The sequence below is a fragment of the Ascaphus truei genome, unplaced genomic scaffold (genome assembly GCF_040206685.1).
Source record: "Ascaphus truei isolate aAscTru1 unplaced genomic scaffold, aAscTru1.hap1 HAP1_SCAFFOLD_969, whole genome shotgun sequence".
Classification (NCBI taxonomy): domain Eukaryota; kingdom Metazoa; phylum Chordata; class Amphibia; order Anura; family Ascaphidae; genus Ascaphus; species Ascaphus truei.
The window spans coordinates 78,625-100,870 of record NW_027457308.1 but is presented as its reverse complement, the minus strand read 5'-3'; positions in this window follow the sequence as shown (position 1 = coordinate 100,870).

The following is a 22,246-nucleotide window of genomic DNA, read 5'->3' as shown; positions in this document are numbered from 1 at the left end:
CAGGCATCTTTATAGGGTTAAGGGTCCTATTCCTAAAATCATCCAATCCCCCCCATGGGAACAACTTTTCCCACCTATCCCTGACATGCCAGGAGTTTCAAGAATGGGCAGAAGTTTCTTCCCGGTCTGCTAAAAGCACATGCTAGAATGACACCTAAGGTGCTTAGCATACCAATCCCAACCTCTTACCTGGCAACAGTAAGTCTGGGGTTTGGCTACCAAGTGTGAATGACCCTTACTTTGCACTGGTATCTGGTACTTTGCAATAATCCAGCCACCCTAACACCTAGGGTCTCTGAGGCTTTTCAACACTGGACTTCTCTAGAAACTGGGGCACCATCTTAGCAGGGTGCCCTTTGAAGTACGGAGATGAAAAATCCTTCAGCTCACCCACCCTTAACACATTGACATGCTAATGGTTTCATTGCCGGACTGGCAGGAAATGGTTCCTGCCTTTACATTTTAAAACATACCTGAAACACATTTTATTTTTATATGTACTTTCTATATGTGTGGGGGACATAAAAACAAGATGTATGTGCATGTTACATTTTCAACTAACAGTATTCCAAAAATTAGAGTGCTAGCTCCTTCCTAGCACAAGTTGGCCACTTCATTGAATGGGCTCTATGATGTGGGTTGCGGTTTGACCTATAACAATTTTGGGTTACAAGCCGGCATACAATGTATCTGTGCTGGCTTTGATCGGTAACTGCAGACGCACTTCACCAATTCATATTAATTGGATAAAAAGATGGCTGGATACATTGTGGCGCTCAGGCTCTTCAGCTAGACCAAAGACCACTTATCCTATTGACTTTGCAGTTCAGCTATCTGCGGTTTAGGAAGTGAAACCCATCTTCAATGCAGCTGCTTATTCGCAGGAATACTTATGCAATTAACGCTTGGCCCAACGCTAGAAGCTCCCCCTTGTTTCGCGAATACAGTTTGCTCATTTCCCATTGATTCATAAAACTGCAGCTAGGTTCTGAGCTGCATAACAGGGACAGTTGAGATAGTGTATAAGGTAAACATGGCATTGTGGTGGCCAGACAATTAACCCCTTCAATCCCAACAAGGTTTAAGGTTAACCAACTGGGCAAAATGCCTTTATTATTGTCCTGGTTAACTTTCAGTGCCACACCTCCCCACCTCAAAGTGCAGGCTCTGCCCCGACCACCTCGTCCGGTTGTTGGGCTGGCATTGCACCTCTTGAGGCTATCAGTTCACAAGGTTTGTCCTGGCGGGAAAGGCCATCTGCATTGCCATGTTCACTGCTTTTCTTGTGCTGGATGGTAAAGTCAAATTCCTGCAAAGCAAGACTCCAGCGCAGCAATGACATTTTCCCCGACACCCTTTGAAGCCAACTTAACGGGTTGTGGTCTTTGATCATAGTTAAAGGGCAACTGTAAAGATAAGGCTGCAGCTTTCGCAAAGCCCAGACAATCGCCAAACACTCTTTCTCAATTGTGGCATAAGCCACTTCTCTGGGTAGCAGTTTTCTACTCAGGTAAACCACTGGATGTTCACTGCCCTCCTCCCCCACTTGGCTGAGTACAGCGCCGATGCCATAATCCGAGGCATCAGTCTGCACCAAAAACATTTTGGAGTAGTCTGGTGCAGCTAAGATAGGGGCACTGGCCAGTGCAGTCTTCAGTGCCTGGAATGAGACTTCACAGGTGGGAGACCAGACAACCATCACAGACAGTCGCTTTCAGGTCAAGTCAGTCAGGGGCTTAGCAACGGCGCTTTACTGAGGAACCAACTTTCTGTAGTAGGCTGCGGTGCCTAGGAAAGCCATAACCTGTTTCTTGGTCTTGGGAGTGTGCCACTGCTTCTACCTTAGCTGGTTCTGGCTTGAGGTGCCCTCCACCCACCCTATGCACAAGGTATAAGACTTCTGCCATCCCTACTAAGCAATTGGTAGGTTTCAAGGTGAGACCTGCCTCCCTAATCCTAGCTAGCACTGCAGCTACATGAAGTAAGTGTGATTCCCAAGAGTTGCTGAACACAGAAATGTCATCCAGATAAGCCCTTGCATATCCTTGCATACCCTCTAGCAAACGATTGACCAGGCATTGGAAGGAAGCCTTTGCATTCTTCATCCTAAATGGCATCACTAAAAACTCATAGAGGCCACTTGGGGTAATGAAAGCTGACTTCTCCCTAGCCTCCTGGGTCAACGGGAACTCCCAGTACACTTTACTGAGATCCATGGTGGTCAGCTACCTTGCCCCCGCGAGTTCATCCAGCAACTCATCGATGTGGGGCATGGGGTAGGCATCTGAAACCGTCCCTGCGTAGAGCTGCCGGTAGTCCACACAGAACCGGGTGGTCCCATCTTCTTAAGTACTAGGACTACCGGCAAGCCTAAGGGCTCTGAGACGGTACAATTACCCCTAGGACCAGTATCTCCTCTACCACCCTCTCTATGCTGCCCTTGGCTGAGACCCGGTAAGCATGCTTTTGTATGGGTCTCAAATCCCCTGTAAGCACTGGGTGATCATCAGTAAGGTGTGCCCTTCCTGGCTTGTCGGTGAACAGAGCCCTATTCTGTTCTAGCATAGCCCTGGCCTCTGCTCTCTGCCTGACACTCAGATGTGCCCCTATCTCTACCTACTCTACGGTACCCTCCTGCCTAGCTTCCCCTTGGACAGGGTTTCCCAAACTTTTTTTTTCCATGGCCCGGCTATTTTTATACTTCTCCTTCATGACCCACTAAAAAATATATTGCCTATACTGGCCTATAGGTAAAATAAAACAGGTATGAATGTCCATACAGAAAGACCAGGGGCGGGCAGAGAGAGACCAGGGATGGGGCAGAGAGAGACCAGGGATGGGCAGGGAGAGACCAGGGATGGGGTAGAGAGAGGCCAGGTAGGGAGCAGTGAGAGACCAGGGAGGGGGCAGAGAGAGACCAGGGATGGGCAGAGAAAGGCAAGGGAGGGGGCAGAGAGAGGCAAGGGAGGGGGCAGAGAGAGGCAAGGGAGGGGGCAGAGAAAGGCCACGGAGGGGGCAGAGATTGGCCAGGGAGGGGGCAGAGAGAGGCCAGGGGGGGCAGAGAGAAACCAGGGAGGGGGCAGAGAGAGGCGAGGGAGGGGGCAGAGAGAGACCAGGGAGGGGGCAGAGAGAGACCAGGAAGGGGGCAGAGAGAGACCAGGGAAGGGACAGAGAGAGGCAAGGGAGGGGGCAGAGAGACACCAGAGGGGGGGCAGAGAGAGAAATGTGGGGGCAGAGAGAGAACAGGGAGGGCAGAGATAGAGAGAGACCAGGGGGACCCAGTTCCAGCAGTCCAAGTGCAATATAATGTCCAAAAGTGCTTGCAGTGCAAATGTTAGTTCTGAAAGTTAAGCTTTTTTCTGCCTGCTGGGGTGAAGGATGGAGGGGGGGGGGATGCTGCACTTACCTTGTAGTCGAAAACTTGTAGTCGAAAACTCAATGCAGCAGGCAGGTTCTCTCCTTCTTCAAGGCTTGCTGGAGAGAAGCCAGGATTCCACAGCTTGTGCATGGTCTGGGCTTCCATAGCCACCCCCCTGATCTGGCATTGTGAAGATGCAGGAAGTGTTGGAGGCAGAGCTACTGCTGATTGCTTCTCTGCATGGGGTCCAGCACAAGTGCACAGGTACCTGTAAGCAGCAGAAGATTTTTAGTTTTGTTCTTTCGCAGAGCCTAGCAGATGTGCGACCGCTCTGCCCTGTGTCCTGGCCACTACCCCCCGACAAGAGTTTTTTTTAGGTGACCCGGCATTTTTCTTTCGTGGCCCGGTGCCGGGTCGCGACCAACCATTTGGGAAACGCTGTTCTTAGGAATCCTGAATTTCCTCAGAGGAAGGATCCGGTATACCATTTGACTTTTCTTCTTGACTTGCCGGTGAAGGTTCAGCTTTCAGTTCCCCACTTGAGGAATGGGTAACAGGTGATTGTGATGCAAGACTTTCACCCTGTGAATTGGAAAGAATTGTGGGCGCTAATCTATATTTCCTACGATGTTATGGTGGTTAGACATGTCACAAGTTAATTTTGTAAATTTCTGCCACCTGGGTGAAAATTAGGGGATCTCAACTCCTTAAAACATATGCAAATGGTAGAAGGAAATTGTCAGGAATCGGCGTTCTCCTCGCTCCCCATACAGAGCACTCCCTCCCCGCAGTGAGCCCCTGGACACACAAAACAATCCTGCCTTACAGGCCTCCACGGCTCCTTGCCCCTGCCGCCGCCGCAGGATCACTCCCCTCGGCGATTCCTCTGCTCGGCGCCGGGCGTGCCCACGCCATCCTGCACGCACACCTGCACCATCCACTGGCTCGGTTCACACGCGTACACGAGTTATGGAGCACGAGCACGCTCAGTCTGCACACTCTTATTCCGTCCCCCCGGACCTCAGGCTCCGTCCCCGCACTCTGCACGGGCATACTCAGGTTACTAACAAGACTCACCTGGCCTGTTATGCCTGCACCAATCTGCAGTGTCTCCCTGTAGCTCTTCCTGTCCCGCCTCCGTTCCTAATTGGACCTTCCTGCTTTATCTAGCTCCTCTCTGCTCTCAGTCTTTGCTCGACATAGTCTCTGTATGGAAGTACTTCTGGATTCTCTCAGTGTTTTCACAGGTTCTGACGCAGCTCGTACGACAACCCCCTCTGGCTCTCGATCTCGGCACTCCTTGGACAACGCTCACTATGGTAACCCCTTGAACACGGCTTGGACTACGACCTATCTCCACTCTCCACTCCCTGACTTCGGCAAGGCATCATTCACTCTAACTCTACAACCGGTACCGGCAAGTATTGTCTACCTTACTACACCTGGCCTGGAAATGCTTCATACCACACTCCGGACACACTCCCTTTGCTGCGGGTGCTTGTATTACCACTTCCCCCTTCAGCTCAGGGGATGGGTCTGGTCTGCGGGCAGCACCGGCGTAACATTATGTCGAGCCCACAAGACGCAGACCAGACCGAACTTCAGCAGTTTCTCTCCAATCTGCTTCAGCAAAACCAGGCCATGATGGATCAAATTGTGGCACTTACACGCCAGGTCGCAGTACTCTCAGACAGGGTACTGATCGCGACCCCGCCATATGTAAGCCCCCACTCCGCAAGCACAGTTAGCAGCTCAGATGTAAGGATTCCTCCCCCCAAGCCTTATGCAGGTGAACCGCAAGATTGTAGGGGTTTCCTAAACCAGTGTGAGGTGCAGTTTGAAATGGCCCCCCATCTCTACAATACTGATCGCAAGAAGGTAGCCTACATTTATAACCTCCTCACTGGCAGCGCCCTGGCTTGGGCTTCACCGGTTTGGGAGCGACGTACTGACCTTACCCAAGATTACCAGGCATTTAAAGCCGAGTTTCAACAAGTATTCGATTCTCCTGCTCGTCGGGAGATGGCATCTGTTTCTCTCCTCCAGATCACTCAGGGACGGCGATTGGTGACGCAGTATGCTGTGGAGTTCCGGACTCTAGCAGCCGAGAGTAACTGGGGACAAGAGGCTCTCGTCTCCGTGTTCTGGCAAGGCCTGGCAGATCCCATCAAGGATGAACTCTCTGGCCAATCCAGGCCGGATCAATTGGAGGTCCTCATTGATTTGGCTGTCCAAGTGGATCAACGTATCCAGGTACGCCGCTCAGAGCGTCAGCACAGTCGCGTTCATAACCTTCATGTTCCATTCTCCAGTACTCCCAGCAACACTCCTGCTCCCCCAAGTGCTACCTTTCCTCTTCGTCCTGCACTGGAGTTGCCAGAGCCAATGCAATTGGGATTACAACGCATCCGCACACCGATACGGCAGTTCCGCCACGCCGGGGAAATGTGTTTCTACTGCGGATCCATGGAACATCTGGTTCGGGAGTGTCCACTGCGTCCGGGAAACGGGAGCATCCAGTGAGTACAGAGGGGCTCTCTCTGGGTGTAATGTCTCCACGTCCCCTTTCTAAAGGTGAACTCCCTAAGAAACTTACATTTCCAGTCTCCCTTCAGGCGATAAGTTCAAGACTTCTACTGCCGCTTTCATTGACTCAGGAGCTGGAGGAAACTTCGTGGATCTTGACTTCGCCAGGTTAAACCGCATACCACTCGTGAGAAAGAAGGTTCCCATCGCACTCGTCGGTATTGATGGACGTCCTCTTACCCCGGCCCACATCTCCTTAGAGACGGCTCCCTGGCTTCTGTCCTCACATCTGCATAAGGAGATCTTAGTTCTCGATGCCATTCACGCTCCTGGGATACCCATCACCCTTGGTCTTCCTTGGCTACAGCTTAACAATCCTCTCATTGACTGGACTTCCTCTGCTCCCATTTCCTGGAGGCTGAGGTCAGGCGAGACTCATCAACTGCTGGCCAATACCTCTGTTCCCGAAGTTATTCTACCTTCCGTTTACCATCAATTCTGGGACGTTTTCAATAAGGTACAGTCAGACATATTGCCGCCACACAGGACTTACGATTGTCTGATCGATCTAGTTCCAGGTTACTCCCTACCCAAGTCCAAGACCTACCCCTTGTCGTTACCAGAATCTCACGCTATGGATGAATATATCCAGGAGAATCTCAAGAAAGGCTTTATTAGTCACTCCAATTCCCCAGCAGGTGCTGGGTTTTTCTTCGTCAAGAAAAAGGACGGGTCGTTGAGGCCTTGCATCGACTACAGGCATATTCCGGTTTAAGGACACTCACTTTAAGTACACTCTTAAGGACATATCGTCTAATAGGCAAACGGCAGCTCATGCATGCGCCTGTCGTCACGTCCTGAACAGCAATATTGGCTCCCTACCTGTACTGAAGCTGTGCACAAGCGGGAAGACTATAGAGCCCGTTGTTACAAATGTGTTATTTACATCAGTTATGCACGTATATGATGATTGCCGTACAGTACATGCATCAATAAGTGGAAAAAAGGTTGTGCTTCACTTTAAGTACATTTTCGCTTTACATACATGCTCTGGTCCCATTGCGTACGTTAAAGCGGGGTATGCCTGTACAGGGGTTTAAACCACATCACGATTAAAAATCGTTACCCCCTTCCCCTTATTACCGAATTGTTCGTTAAATTACAGGGGTCCAAGATTTTTTCCAAGTTGGATCTACGAGGTGCCTATAATCTGGTGCGCATCAGGAAGGGGGATGAATGGAAGACGGCCTTCAACACACGTAGTGGACACTACGAATATCTGGTAATGCCTTTCGGCTTATGTTATGCTCCCGCTGTCTTCCAGGATTTCATCCATGACGTCTTTCGTAAGGTACTCAATATTTTTGTTATTGTATACTTGGATGATATCCTGATTTTTTCCAAAGATCTCCAGGACCATATACGCCACACCTCCAACGTCCTTTCCCATCTCCGTGAACACCATTTGTACGCCAAACTGGAGAAGTGCACCTTTCATATGACCTCTACTCTGTTCCTGGGATATATCTTTTCCGATGAGGGGTTTATGATGGACTCCGGTAAACTTCAAGCAGTCACTGAATGGCCAAGACCCAACTCTCTCAAGGCCATACAACGTTTTTTAGGGTTCGCTAATTACTATCGTAAGTTTATACAGAGTTTTTCCACCATTGTGGCACCCATCACTGTGCTCACCAAAAAAGGAGATGATTCTTCTGCTTGGTCATCCGAGGCCATCTCCGCCTTCGAAACACTGAAGGAAGCCTTTATATCCGCACCTATTCTCCGTCATCCCAACATTGAACTTCGCTTCGTCCTGGAGGTCGACGCTTCTGATTGTGGCGCTGGTGCCGTTCTTTCCCAGAGACCCACGCCCCAAGATAAGTTACATCCCTGTGCATATTTTTCCAAGAAATTCTCGTCTGCCGAGAGGAACTATGACCTGGGTAACAGGGAACTTCTGGCCGTGAAGATTGCTCTTCAAGAGTGGAGACACCTGCTGGAGGGGTCAAAAGAGCCGTTTACTATTGTCACGGACCACAAGAACCTTCTTTACATAGAGAACGCTCGACTCCTTGGTCCACGACAGGCTCGTTGGGCTCTTTTTTTTTCTCGATTCAATTTTCACCTTTCCTATATTCCCGGGACCAAGAACGTAAAGGCAGACGCACTCTCCCGAATACATTCTTCTGAAGAGATGCCAGAGGAATCTTTGGAGACTATCCTTCCACAAGAGAGGATTCTCGCCACGTCTTCTTTCAAGAATCTTGACAAGATTTTGCACTCCCAGAGACGCATTCCCAAGGACTTGGTAGTTCCCGACAACAAACTCTTCGTACTTTCCAACTTTGTTCCAGAGGTCCTGTCTTGGGGTCACTCCTCTAAATCTGCAGATCATCCAGGTTTTAAGAAGACTACTGATCTCATTCGTCGGAATTTCTGGTGGCCAAGGATGTCTCAAGATATTTTGGAGTTTACCCGCGCCTGCACAACGTGCGCTCAAATCAAGACTCTCCGTCAAAAACCTCAGGGTTTTCTGTTACCCCTTCCAGTTCCCGACCGCCCCTGGTCCCACATTTCTATGGACTTCATCGTGGAGTTGCCCAGGTCCAGAGGAATGAACACTATCTTGGTGGTCGTGGACAGGTTCTCGAAGATGTCCCATTTCATTCCACTTAATGGATTACCCACCTCCCCCGCCCTTGCTGATATCTTTATGGAACAGATTTTACGGATTCATGGGATCCCTTCGTCCATTGTTTCTGACAGAGGTTCTCAGTTCATATAGAAATTTTGGAGAGCTGTCATGAAGAGATTGGGCATCTCTTCTTCTTTCTCTTCCGCCTATCATCCTCAGTCCAATGGACAAACGGAGAGAATCAATCAATCCCTGGAGAAGTACCTGAGATGTTTTATATCCGATTTCCAGGATGATTGGGCTCAACTCCTCTCTTGGGCAGGGTATGCCGTCAATTCTGCCAAAAACGAGTCCACCCGGGAGTCGCCCTTCTTTATAAATTATGGGTTCCATCCTCCCTGTCTTCCCATCCCCAACATTCCTTCTGGAGTACCAGCCGTAGATGAACGCATTTCTTCCCTCCAAACCGCATGGTCCAGGATTCAGTCTACCCTTCTCAACTCCTCCCGCAGATCGAAACTACAGGCTGATCGTCGTCGTCGTTCGGCGCCCAGTTACAAACCAGGGGATTTGTTATGGCTCTCCTCTAAGAATATCCACCTCAAGGTACCATCTCCTAAACTGACACCTAAGTTCCTGGGTCCCTTCCCTATTTGTGAACAAATCAATCCCGTGGCATTCCGGCTCCAACAACACCCAGTATGAAGATTCCCAATGTCTTTCATGTGTCCCTCTTAAAACCATTTATCCCCAGTCACTTCTTTCCGGATCAGACTCGTAAACCGGATCCCATTACAGTACAAAATAACGAGGAATACGTAGTTCACTCTCTTTTGGATTCTCGCCTATCCAGGGGTCAGCTCCAGTTCTTGGTGCAGTGGAAGGCTTTGGCTCCTTAAAACATATGCAAATGGTAGAAGGAAATTGTCAGGAATCGGCGTTCTCCTCGCTCCCCACACAGAGCACTCCCTCCCAACAGTGAGCCCCTGGACACACAAAACAATCCTGCCTTACCGGCCTCCACGGCTCCTCGCCCCTGCCACCGCCACGGGATCACTCCCTTCGGAGATACCTCTGCTCGGCGCCGGGCGAGCCCACGCCCTCCTGCACGCACACCTGCACCATCCACTGGCTCGGTTCACACGCGTACACGAGTTACGGAGCACACTCAGTCTGCACACTCTTATTCCCATCCCCCGGACCTCATGCTCCGCCCCCGCACTCTGCACGGGCATACTCAGGTTACTAACAAGACTTACCTGGCCTGTTATGCCTGCACCAATCTGCAGTGTCTCCCTGTAGCTCTTCCTGTCCCGCCTCCGTTCCTAATTGGACCTTTCTGCTTTATCTAGCGCCTCTCTGCTCTCAGTCTTTGCTCGACATAGTCTCTGTATGGAAGTACTTCTGGATTCTCTCAGTGTTTTCACAGGTTCTGACGCAGCTCGTACGACTACCCCCTCTGGCTCTCGATCTCGGCACTACTTGGACAACGCTCACTCTGGTAACCCCTTGAACACGGCTTGGACTACGACCTATCTCCACTCTCCACTCCCTGACTTCGGCAAGGCATCATTCACTCTACCTCTACAACTGGTACCGGCAAGTATTGTCTACCTTACTACACCTGGCCTGGCAACGCTTCATACCACACTCCGGACATGCTCCCTTTGCTGCGGGTGCGTGTATTACCACTTCCCCCTTCAGCTCAGGGGACGGGTCTGGTCTGCGAGCAGCACCGGCATAACAGAAATCACCCTAGCGCAAAAAATCTAACAATTAATGAAACGTTAAGTTTCTATGATGCAAGTGGTACCAAAATTCCTAGATATATTGAAATATGCAGTTTAAAGCATAAAAAAAGTCATATATAAAAAAATTATAAACAGTTACAGATAATAATGACAAATACCAAACTTTAAGTTCAGTATACCTAAAACCTTAGAACACACCAAGTGTTCCCCGCACTCCAAAAGAATACAAGAAAATTAATTATGCTTAAAATACTATTGTGTATTGATGAGCAAAAGAGAATACATAACAACAATGTGCTGTCATGGTGTGGCGGGAGGGGGTTAACCAGGCCAATAATAAAGGTATTATGCCAGGCTGGTTAACCCTAATCCCTGTTGGGACTGAAGGGGTTAAACTATATGGTCCCTGTCACGGTAGCTAGTACAGGGTTATATAATACACACCAAAATATCTGGGTTGAATTGAATGCGACTATTATATGATAAATAGAGTTTATTCCTTAACGAAGGTGAACACACAAGATTGCACAAATAACAGACAAAATATAGCACTTACTTAGGGGTTGGACAATGAAACAATCAGGTACAGGATTGGCAATTCATTCAGGCATCAGGTAACAAGTAGTTGTAGAAACGAAGACTGAAACGAAGACACTGGGCATAGAGCTAACCCTGGTTTAAATTGGATTCCAGCCCTATACCCTGGCATTGGGTGCTAACAATTGGGTGACAATTATCTGCACCCAATCCCCCTTTGCCTGCTAACGTGGGAAGCATTGTTGGATCATGCCCCCAGTTAGTTGGCACATGCGCACATCTGGCCCTTGGGGTCTCATTTCTCTAGCCCCACACTAAAGTCAGGGCACCTGAAAGTCTACCAGACGTGGATCTGGTCAGGAAATCCTTTGTCTGTAAGTGTGAACTATAGCACTTACAGACCACTCAAGCTCTGCGTTACTCCACCCTATTGTACACAATCGGAGTGATGAATCATTTGATCAGGGGGTCTGTTGTAGACAAAGGGTCACCCCCTGTGCATTAACATTTAGCAGAGCCAGTATTATTTGCGGGCTTCTATACCAGACCCAAAATACAATACATTCCTTAATATATAAATATATTAAAATACTCCGTTCGGCTGGGCCGAGCGGGCTGCAACTTGCCAGACCCTCATGCCGGAGGGGACTCTCCTTGGTGGCCAAGTTTCAACTCGCTGCGACCCACCGGACCGGAGTTAAAAAAACACAGTTTAAAAGCACATTACAAAAGTGGCTTTTTTCGGCCATGCAAGTCAATGGCAGAAACCCAAATTTTACACTTACCCTGACTCCATTCTGTTGCCCCGAGAGGGTCGGTATTTCCCATGCAAGCATGCCTGAACGATGACTACCTGGTATCCAAATCCCAGCCCTCTAGGTTGAACAGAACCAGAGTTATGGGTTTCAGATTTCTGCACATTCTGACAGCCGTTTTTACTCACGGCTTTTACCTCCGCCATTGAAGTCAATGGCACGAGCCTTGTTGCGAGCGCGACCCCTTACGGGGGTTATTGATTGCCGGACCCGGTCGGGGTCGAGTGAGGGTGTTCCTAGGGTCTAGGGGAAAAAAGAACTTTATTCCGGGTTGCCCTAGAACCTATGTTTCCCACGCCAATTACACCTGAACTTGACCGGGTAATGATCAAAGTTCTCTTTTAGACATTGTTTCCGCGTTTGCGGTCTGTGGCTTGGATGGCTGCCAACCCGTTCCTGAAGGTCTGAGTCGAGGAATCCCCATTGAAATGAATGGCTCCATTGACTTTCAATGGGGAACCGCCGCTCCTCCTCTCGGGCACCACCTGCAGGTCTTCTATGATAATGGGGCCAAATCGCGGAATCTCCATACGGTTACATGGGGCTGTAATGGCGACCTATGGAGAGACTGCAAAATGGAGCCTGCAAAGGCGGGAAAAGGGACAAAGGGCCATAAACACAAAATTAATATTAACCCTTTCCCTCACGTCTGGATCCCTGTGTATGTGGTTCCTGCATACACTGCAAAGGTACAAACTCCAATAATTGTACCAAGATACACATCTAGCAAATAAAACAGTTTGCCATGAGGCAGGGGAATAAAAATACATTAATTCCCTCTAAATGTGGGAATAGGATAAACAAGGGACATACCTTTTGGTTATGAAGCAGGGAACATATGTATTATACGTACATTTCTGGTTAACCCCTTACTTCCCAGTCGGTGGAAGGGGATGCCCAGTGGGGGTGACCCCTTTATTCCTCGCTTGGCACCCCTCCCCCGTCACAATCCCCATCATAACATGTTTTCCCCTAGACTATCGTTATTGTCCCTATTTTGCAGCTTAGCCGCTAGCTGCTGTAGCATGAATGAATGAAAATGTGCTTACAATGTTTGTGACACAAGTGGAAGCCTCTAGCGCTGAACCAAGCACCAAGTGAAGAACTGTGCCTAAGAATGGTTGGTCGCTTTGAAGTATACTGTAGATATCACTTCCTAAGCCTTAGACCTTTAAACCGCAAAGTCAATTGGATACGTTTTTTGCGGTATAGCTGAAGTGCTTTTCTGTCAGAATGTATCCACCGGTCTCGTTAGCCACTTAAGCTGAACGAATTGTCGTGGGAACCAGGTCAAACCACATACCACATTAAAAGCTGTTCAATTAAGTGGATATCTCTCGGGAGGAAAAAGCTAGCACTCTACTTTTTTGAGTGCAGCTAGGTAAAAAGAAACCATCAACATACATTTACGATTTATAATTCTTGCACAAGCAACAATCTATTGCATGGTGTTTTAAAATGTACAGGCAGGAAACCTTTCCTGTCCTGAATCCTATAACATATAAATATGTTAAGGTTGAATAAGCTGAGGGATTTTTCAACTCCTGGCTTCAGAGGCACCCTGCAGAGTTGGTGCCTCAGTGTCTATGAGAAGCCCGGAGTTAAAAAGCCTCAGAGATCCTAGGCGTTAGGATAGCCGGATATTGTAAGTACCAGATACCGGTGTGAAGTATGGGCGCTTCACACTTGGTAACCAAATCCCAGACTTACTGTCGCCAGGTAAGGGGTTGGACCCGGTATGCTAAGGAGCTCAGGTGTGAGGTTAGCACATGCTCCGTACAAACTGGGAAGACTTCTGCCCTATTTGCAAGGTACTGACAAGTCGGGGATTGGTGGGAGAAATGTTCCCATGGGCTGGGATTTGTTGTGCATGTTAGGTATAGGATCCTTAACCATATAAAAATGCCTGCTAGCCAGTCCCTTGCAGATTCATGTAAGATTTTACAAAGAAACGTCCAATGTTTAGCGTCAGCGGTTTCAGAGTGTGAAGGCTTAACCTACATCACAACGAAGATTTACATCCTCTTCTGGAATTCGCTAGAGCTAAGGGTTCCCGAACGAACCCTGTAAGGACTGAACAAACTTTGTCCTTTTGGCGGAGATTTAGAGGTGGCAACTTGTGCCCCTAGCCAGGAACTCTTTCCCGGATCAATTTGCGCACCCACTTGCATGCGTGCAGGGGTGCCCAGAGACTTTGTTTCGCTCCAAGGATATTTGATTTCGTTCCCTGTACCCAATAAGCGTTTTATTAAATGTAATTGTGGAAGATTTGTGTGTTTGTCTGAAAATAAATAAATAACAATTTATTTTACTCATCTTGTGTGCTTAGTCCAGAATCCCGGTATTAATTTGTTTATAACTCTTGGTCTCCCGTGATACTCAGAAGAACACATTAATACCGGGATTCTGGATTGAGCACAACAAGGAGAGAAAATCAAATTGTAATTTATTTCCTTTTCAGACAAACACAATTACACTGGATAAACACTTACTGGGTTGGGGAAACAAAATCAAATGTCCACGGAATGAATGACTTGAAAATGAAGTCTCTGGGCACCCCTGCATACATGCAAGTGGGTACGCGATTTGAGCCCCTCGGCTAGTGGCACAAGTTGCCACCCCTGTATCTCCGCCGGAGGAAAGATGTTCGTTCAGTCCTTTTAGGATTCTTTCGTGAGTCCTTAGATCAAACGAATTTGGAAGAGGAGTTCAAATCTTCATTACAATGTAGTTAACCGCTCACACTCCCGGTGTATCTTGGTAAAGCTGAGATGAATCTGACTAGGACTGGGCTGAAGACATTTATATAGGGTTAAGAGCCCTATCCCTAACATACACTGCCAATCCTCCCATGGGAACAACTTTTCCCACCTATCCAAGACTTGCCAGTAGCTTACAAAGAGGGCAGAAGTTGCTTCCCGGTTAGCATAGAGCATGTGCTAACTTGACACCTAAGCTGCTTAGCATACCGGGCCCAACCTCTTACCTGGCGACAGCAAGTCTGGGGTTTGGCTACCAAGTGTGAATTGCTATACTTAGCACCGTATCTGATACTTGGAAATATTCCGGCTACCCTAACACCTTGGGTCTGTGAAGCTTTTCAACTCCGGACTTCTCTCAGACACTGGGGCACCACTCAGCAGCGGGCCCTGTGAAGCACGGAGATGAAAAATCCCTCAGCTCATTCATCCATAACATATGGGCATGTTAATGGATTCATTGCTGGGCTGGCAGGAAAGGGTTCCTGCCTGTACATTTAAAACACCAGTGAAATACATATTATTTTCATATGTATGTTCTGTTTATGCAACAAATATAAAACTCATATGTATATTCATGGTACTTTATTAACTAGCTGCACTCCAAAAATTAGAGTGCTAGTCCTTTCCTAGCACAAGTTATCCACTTAATTGAAGGGGCTCTGTGATGTGGGTTGCGGTTTGACCTACAGTATAATCGGTCTGGGTTACAAGCCGGCATACATTGTATCCGTCCTGGCTTTGATCGGTAACCGCAGACGCGCGCCACCAATTCAGCTAAAGTGGATAACGAGACAGCCGGATATATTTGTAGCAAGATGGTACTTCAGCTAAACCGCAGACAACTTAGTCAATTGAGTTTGCGGTTTCGACGTCTGTGGTCTGAAAACTGATACCTATCTTTAATACAGCTATTTATTCATTCATTTAACTGCAGCTAGCGTCTGAGATGCAACACAAGGACAATAAATGCAGTGTAGGGGTAAACCTGGTATTATGGGGTCAATACATTTTAACCCCTTCTGTCCCAACACGGTTTAGGGTTAACCAGGGCATAATACCTTTATTATTGGCCTGGTTACCCCTTTCACCTCCACATGTGCAAAACACAATTTACAGATAATAATAGCAGGAAGGAGAGGGAGAGGGGTGGGGTGGGAAGAGGGGATATGATATCACTAGTAAAGTGGGGATAGAGTAAAGAGACCCCTAACAGGGAAGATGTTAGTGCGGGAAGAAGCAGGGGGCAACATTTCGGGGTTGTGTACACCTTCTACAGGCCCATTCCCATAGCCTCAACAAAGTGGGGCTGCGGTACTTCCCAACTCCCTCACAATGAATCCTCCCAGAGATGCAATCCTCCCAGAGACCCAGAGACAGAGAGACGCAATCTGGAAGTGCAGGATCACCGGCAATATCAAGATAGTCTCAGCGCGCAGGACTTGAAGCCGCTAATAGCACACTTCCTTGGCATTTTGAATGGTTGAAAGTGCAGTGTATTGTGACTCACTCACTACATTTTACATAATTGTAAGTTGCTACTTACTTATTTTACCAGTTTAAATATTCAATTTACTTACCTCTTGTGAGCTCTGTGTGCTTCTTTTTCCTGTTTTACATATTCTGTTTATATACAGTAATATATATTTTTCTTACTATTGTGATACCATCACTTGCCTCTAGGTGCTGGAATAGGGCAGCTATGGGACTTTTCCAGCTCACAGAGAGTTAATTCTTCCTGAATGGCTAATGCAGCTGCTGCCTAATGAATCAGGTTGGGATCCTCAGTGAATACGGAAGTGTTTAAGGCAGATACAGTGCTGCCATGCCAGAGAGATGCCTTGTGTGAGAGACACATGCTGAGAGATACAGAGTGAGAGATTTCTGTCCAAGAGAGAGTTACAGAGAAGTGAACCCCAGATAAAGAAGGAAGGCTGGCACAGCCCTTGACAGTGGACCTACAGAGAAGAGTTTCTCTGAGCTCACATGGAGCCGAATTCCCCTAGGAAGGAAACGAGTAGAGACCGAACTGAAGCGGGGACGTCAGCTCCAATGGAGTAAAATATGCAAAAAACTTTATTGTTGTGTGCAAAGACTGTGTACATTGTTGAATTTGCCAGGGCATGTTTTAAGCTGGGAACCAGTATAGTTGGCCATCTATCATTAGAAAGGACTGAAGAAAAGTTAGGTTAATTTCCCTAACAGGAATAGGTATTTTATTTTATGATTTTTTTTTACTTAAAGGGACGGTGGGCCTGTTAGTATGATTTAATCCCTGTACATAAACCCCATTTAAAAAATACAGTGTTTCCAGCCTTGAATTGGGACTAAAAGAGACTGCAACGTGGTGTGGGCATCACACTACATAGTGTAGTACTGTATAACATTATAATAATCCCTTATTTTATAATGTATTATTTTAATGTTCTGTATGTTAAATGGTATAACAGTTGTATACAGTAATTCCTTTTTTTTCAGGGTTCCTCAACAAATTGGGAGATAATCAGGCAGTTACAGTGTTTCCAGCCTTGAATTGGGACTAAAAGAGACTGCAACGTGGTGTGGGCATCACACTACATAGTGTAGTACTGTATACCATTATAATAATCCCTTATTTTATAATGTATTATTTTAATGTTCTGTATGTTAAATGGTATAACAGTTGTATACAGTAATTCCTTTTTTTTTCAGGGTTCCTCAACAAATTGGGAGATAATCAGGCAGTAAAGTGTTTATGTCAAATAGTTTAACAGTTTATGATCCCTTTTATTCTTTTTCCAAGTATCTTTAAAAAAGTTGAGACACTGAGGCTCAGGCTGTAAAGTGTTTTCATGAAATAGTCCTCTATATATATCACCTCATGGTTTTCATCGCTCGTAGAATACTCCCCATATAGTTGCTGCTAAAATAAAGGGATTATGTGTATCCTCTGATCTCCTATCTCAAGCAGACTAGGAGTCTTCTAACTTGTTTTATAAACATCAGTGGCGACAGGAATACCCTGCACCACTTGTATTTACAGCAATTAGAGCTCTCTCCATAGTTCTCTCAATAGGATCTTTGCTGCGTCCATGTTGTTAGTTAATTTATTTTTAATACCCATTATTTCATATTTCAATGTTATAATAAATAGTTTTAATTACTACACATATCACCCAGATCAGCGGTTGAGCACCCAAACTGGGTTCTTATTCTCTCTCTGTTAGTAGTCAAATAGTTTAACAGTTTTATAATTCCCACACATTCAGTCGATAGTGTGCTCAAATCCCCCTTAAATACTGTCATATTACAGAAAATACGAGTCACTTTGCAATAGTAATGTTTTGCAGTTACAATGTTTTTATTTCAGTGAAATACCCACACTCAGTAGTATAAAAGTATACAGTATACAGTATCTATACAGTATAATAATGTATACAGTATATCTCTATGTGCCCACTACAATTAAAATTAAAAAATAAATAAATAAATAAAAACAGCAGAAACCCCTGTATTACAAGGAGTCAAAGTAATGTATATGTCTCTTATAATGTACAAAGTATATCTCTGTGTCCACTACGATTACATAAAGTCTCTCATAGCCCCGCCGGGTAGACCAATAATCTTGGCGCGGTCATCACTATGCCATCCATTGTCTGTTGTTGTTTTTTTTTTTTTTTTTCACCTACAGCCTATGGTCCTACAGATGTCATCATATATTAAAGATACTACGGACTTCATAACTAAACTGTCAGCACTATCATTGGATTTAACAGATGTCTTGCTTGTGACACTTGACGTGTCAAGCTTGTACACTAACATCCCCCACCAGGAGGGGATGGAAGCTGTCAGGAGCTATCTACACTGTACCGGCCGAGGAGATGGTCCTCCATCAGAGTTCCTTATGACTCTGATAGATCTTATATTACATAAGAATTACTTTAGATTCGAACGGACGAACTATCTCCAACTCATGGGAACTGCTATGGGGTCTAATATGGCCCCATCTTATGCGAATATCTATATGGACACATATGAGCAGACACACCTTCTACATGATGCTCCACTTGCTGTCTATTTTATATTATGCTAGATTCATCGATGATGTGTTCCTCCTGTGGGGTGGGGGCAAACATGATCTATTGGAATTTATTCATTATGTGAATCTCATACCATCAAACATACGCTTCACGTACCAGTAGAGTGCCACTAATATAGTGTTCCTGGATACCATGGTATATAAGGAAAATAATGTATTGTGTACTAGAATACATACCAAGGACACAGATAAGAATACTCTCTTAGACACTCAGAGTCATCATCCTCCCCCTCTCAAGAGGGGACTCCCCTTTTCACAAATTCTCCGGGTACGGAGAATTACAAGCGATCCTACGCATGTTGAAGCAGCTTTACAGAAAATGGCAGAACGCTTCAGAGAGACGGGCTACGATCGGACAGAAATTGATCAAGCATTAGCCAAAGCACGTTTACCGGCAAGGGGTGATCTACTGGAACCTACGGTGACAACCAAGGAACATTATCGGTTTCACATAGTAACAACATATAGTACTGCCTCAAGCCAGATACAACGCAGTATAAAGCAAAACTGGCACATTTTGGCGAACGATAAACGTATCGGAAAACATTTTGTGTCCCCACCCCTCTTTTGCTATCGGCGGGGTCGGAATGTGGGGAATTACCTCATAAAGGCGGACCCAGTGGATAAATATGCAGCGAAAACGACCTGGCTCACAAAGGCTCTGGGGGTGCACAAGTGCAGAGGTTGTGTAAATTGCCAGTATTTAATGCTGGGCAACACTTTTATGCATCCGCATAAAGGTTATCCAATTAAAATTGTGGATTTTCTCAATTGTGACTCGAAATTTGTAGTCTACATTATAAAATGCCCTTGTGGGCTTGTTTAGTGGGCAAGACATCGTGTATGCTTAAGGAACGAATAGCAATGCATCGTTCCACAATACGCAAGGCCCTTGCTGACCCCACCAATTCTGATGATCTTAAATTGTTACCAGTGGCAAGGCACTATAAGCTTAAACAGCACAGCTTGGCCACCTTTCAATGTATGCCCGTTGTACAAGCCCATACTCCAGCCAGGGGAGGAAATAGACACAGGCTTTTGCTCCAGCTTGAGTCGAGAATGATTCACAGACTGGATTCTATGGCCCCCAAAGGCCTGAATGAGGACATGAACTTGGGTTGTTTCTTGTAATTTTTTGTAATTATTACTGTTCAACATCAACTTTATGTATACATGGATCAGCGTAGTTCAAAATGATTAGTTTAAAATGCATTTATTATACAGTATAATTTATTACAGCTTGCATATTCTTGTCGTTCAGCTTCTTCCATTGATTTTATTTCCCCCTCCCGGTTCTCTTCACTTTACCCTCGCTGTGCATTTTGTGTTCTTTATTCCACATTTTTGCAGGTCCATATACTGTATATTTATATAGTCCTACAAACAGCATGTTCCTTTATTTGACCGCACTTTGTGCCTTCAGCAGTACTGGTACACTAGGGGTTAACTAGCAACCTATGCATATCCATGCCGCATGTGACGCCGACAGGTGTATTATGGGTTACCCGACTGGGATTACAGCGGGTTCCATCTGCCATAGGTTTCTACAGATATACGCATGCCAGTACCTGTTATTCTTAGGTGCTGTTTAGGACCAAATTCATCCCTGCTACAGTACATACACATTTGCTGTGGTGTATCTGTACACGTTCAGTACACATGACAACCACTGGTGTCTGCTGCCTTTAAAAAGTTGAGCACACATGTGGTTGCATTGACAACCGGGCCTGCTGATGCAGCATCAGTTTGTTTACATGCAATCACACTGACAGCTTGGGTTTGATCATGTGACTTTGATTCCACAATAGGAGTACAGACATGGAGTTGGAGCATGATCTAATTAGATTGTATTATGCACAGCTGTTTTGTCGCCTGATGATGATGCTTTTTGATGATGTGGAGATGTTTATGTCACTTGGGTGTTGGGGTATATAAGTCACTCACTGTCCTGTGTCTGTTGCACCACCCTGAGGAAGATCCCCCTGTGGGATCGAAACGTTGCAGTTATGTGCTGTATTTAATACATTCATTTTCATTCACCTGAGTGCTGTCTCCTTTTTGCTGCTATGCGGTAATGTATACTTTTATTATTTATATGGGACATGCACCTATTCATTATTGAATTTCTATTGAAGTACCAGTGATTTTTTATCACATATATATATATATATATATATATATATATATATATATATATATTTATATATATATATATATATATATATATATATATTTATATATATATATATATATATATATATATATACCCCGTGGCGACACACTTTATTCTAACACGGCTAGCTCCGCGAATTTCAGATTATCCCGGTTACCTGCGGTTTTGTGTATTGCGTTATTTTCGCGCCCGTGATTTAAGCATTTTATTCCCGCTGTCTGCAATTCTGCAATGCCGTGTATAAACTCATGGGGGTGTTTGTGAGCTGTTGTCTTTGAGTCTAATACCTTCGCGGTTCAACCTACGTCAGTACACAGTCTGTGCGTGCGCGCGCAGTAATAGTAAAATTGCATATTTAATTTATTTTAAAGTACAGTACTGTACATGCTCGGACCCTGTTGGGGTCAAGTGAGAGGGTTCCTAACATCTGGGGGCAAAATTAATTTTATTTCTAGGTGCCCTAGAACAGAAGTTCCCACGCCAATTGGCTGTGAACTTGACCGAGGCCCTAAGTAGATCCCACGCCAATTGCGCGAATAGAATTTAAAATAATCCGTTCTGTGGGTCTGAGTGGGTTGAAATTTGCCTGGTCCTCATGCGGAAGGACCCTTGCCATAGTGGCAAAATATCAGCCTTCCACGACCCCCGGAACCGGAGATAGCAAAAGACAGTTTAAAAGCACATGACCAAAGTGGCTTTTTTTTCTGCCATGCAAGTCAATGGCAGAAACCTAAACTTTAACATCATCCTGACTCCGTTCTGTTGCCACGAGAGGGTCGCAAATTGCCATGCAATCCTGCCGCAATTAGGACTACATGGTGACCAAATCTGAGCCCTCTAGCTTGAACAGAACCGGAGTTGTGGGTCCCGGTTTCTGCTCATTCTGACTTAGCCGTTTCAAAGCTTTCTCCGCCATTACGCTCAATGGTAGGACCCTCCTCACCGGCGTGAACCTTTCTCACCGCCATTACTGGTCGGACCCTGTTGGGATGAAGTGAGGGGGTTCCTAACATGTAGGTGCAAAAATAATTTTATCTCTAGGTGCCCTAGAACAGAAGTTCCCACGCCAATTGCCCTAGTTCCCACGCCAATTGCGCGAATATAATTTAAAATAATCCGTTCTGTGTGTCTGAGCGGGTTGAAATTTAACTGGTCCTCATGCGGAAGGACACTTGCCATAGAGGCAAAACATCAGCCTTCCACGACTCCCGGAACTGGAGATAGCAAAAGACAGTTTAAAAGCATATTACCAAAGTGACTTTTTTTTCTGCCATGCAAGTCAATGGCAGAAACCTAAATTTTAACATCATCCTGACTCCGTTGTGTTGCCACGAGGGGGTCGCAATTTGCCATGCAATCCTGCCGCAACTAGGACTACATGGTGACCGGATCTGAGCCCTCTACCTTGAAAAGAACCGGCGTTGTGGGTTCCAGGTTTCTGGCAGATTGAAATCGGAGAAACATTTACAAAACATTTGTAAAACATGGAGATACATGAAAAATGGATGTTTATACTGTATGAATATTAATTTATAATATATATACAGTATATACAGTGTATACAGTATATAGAAAATCTACTGTTTGTTTTTGGTGCATGGGGCACAAGGA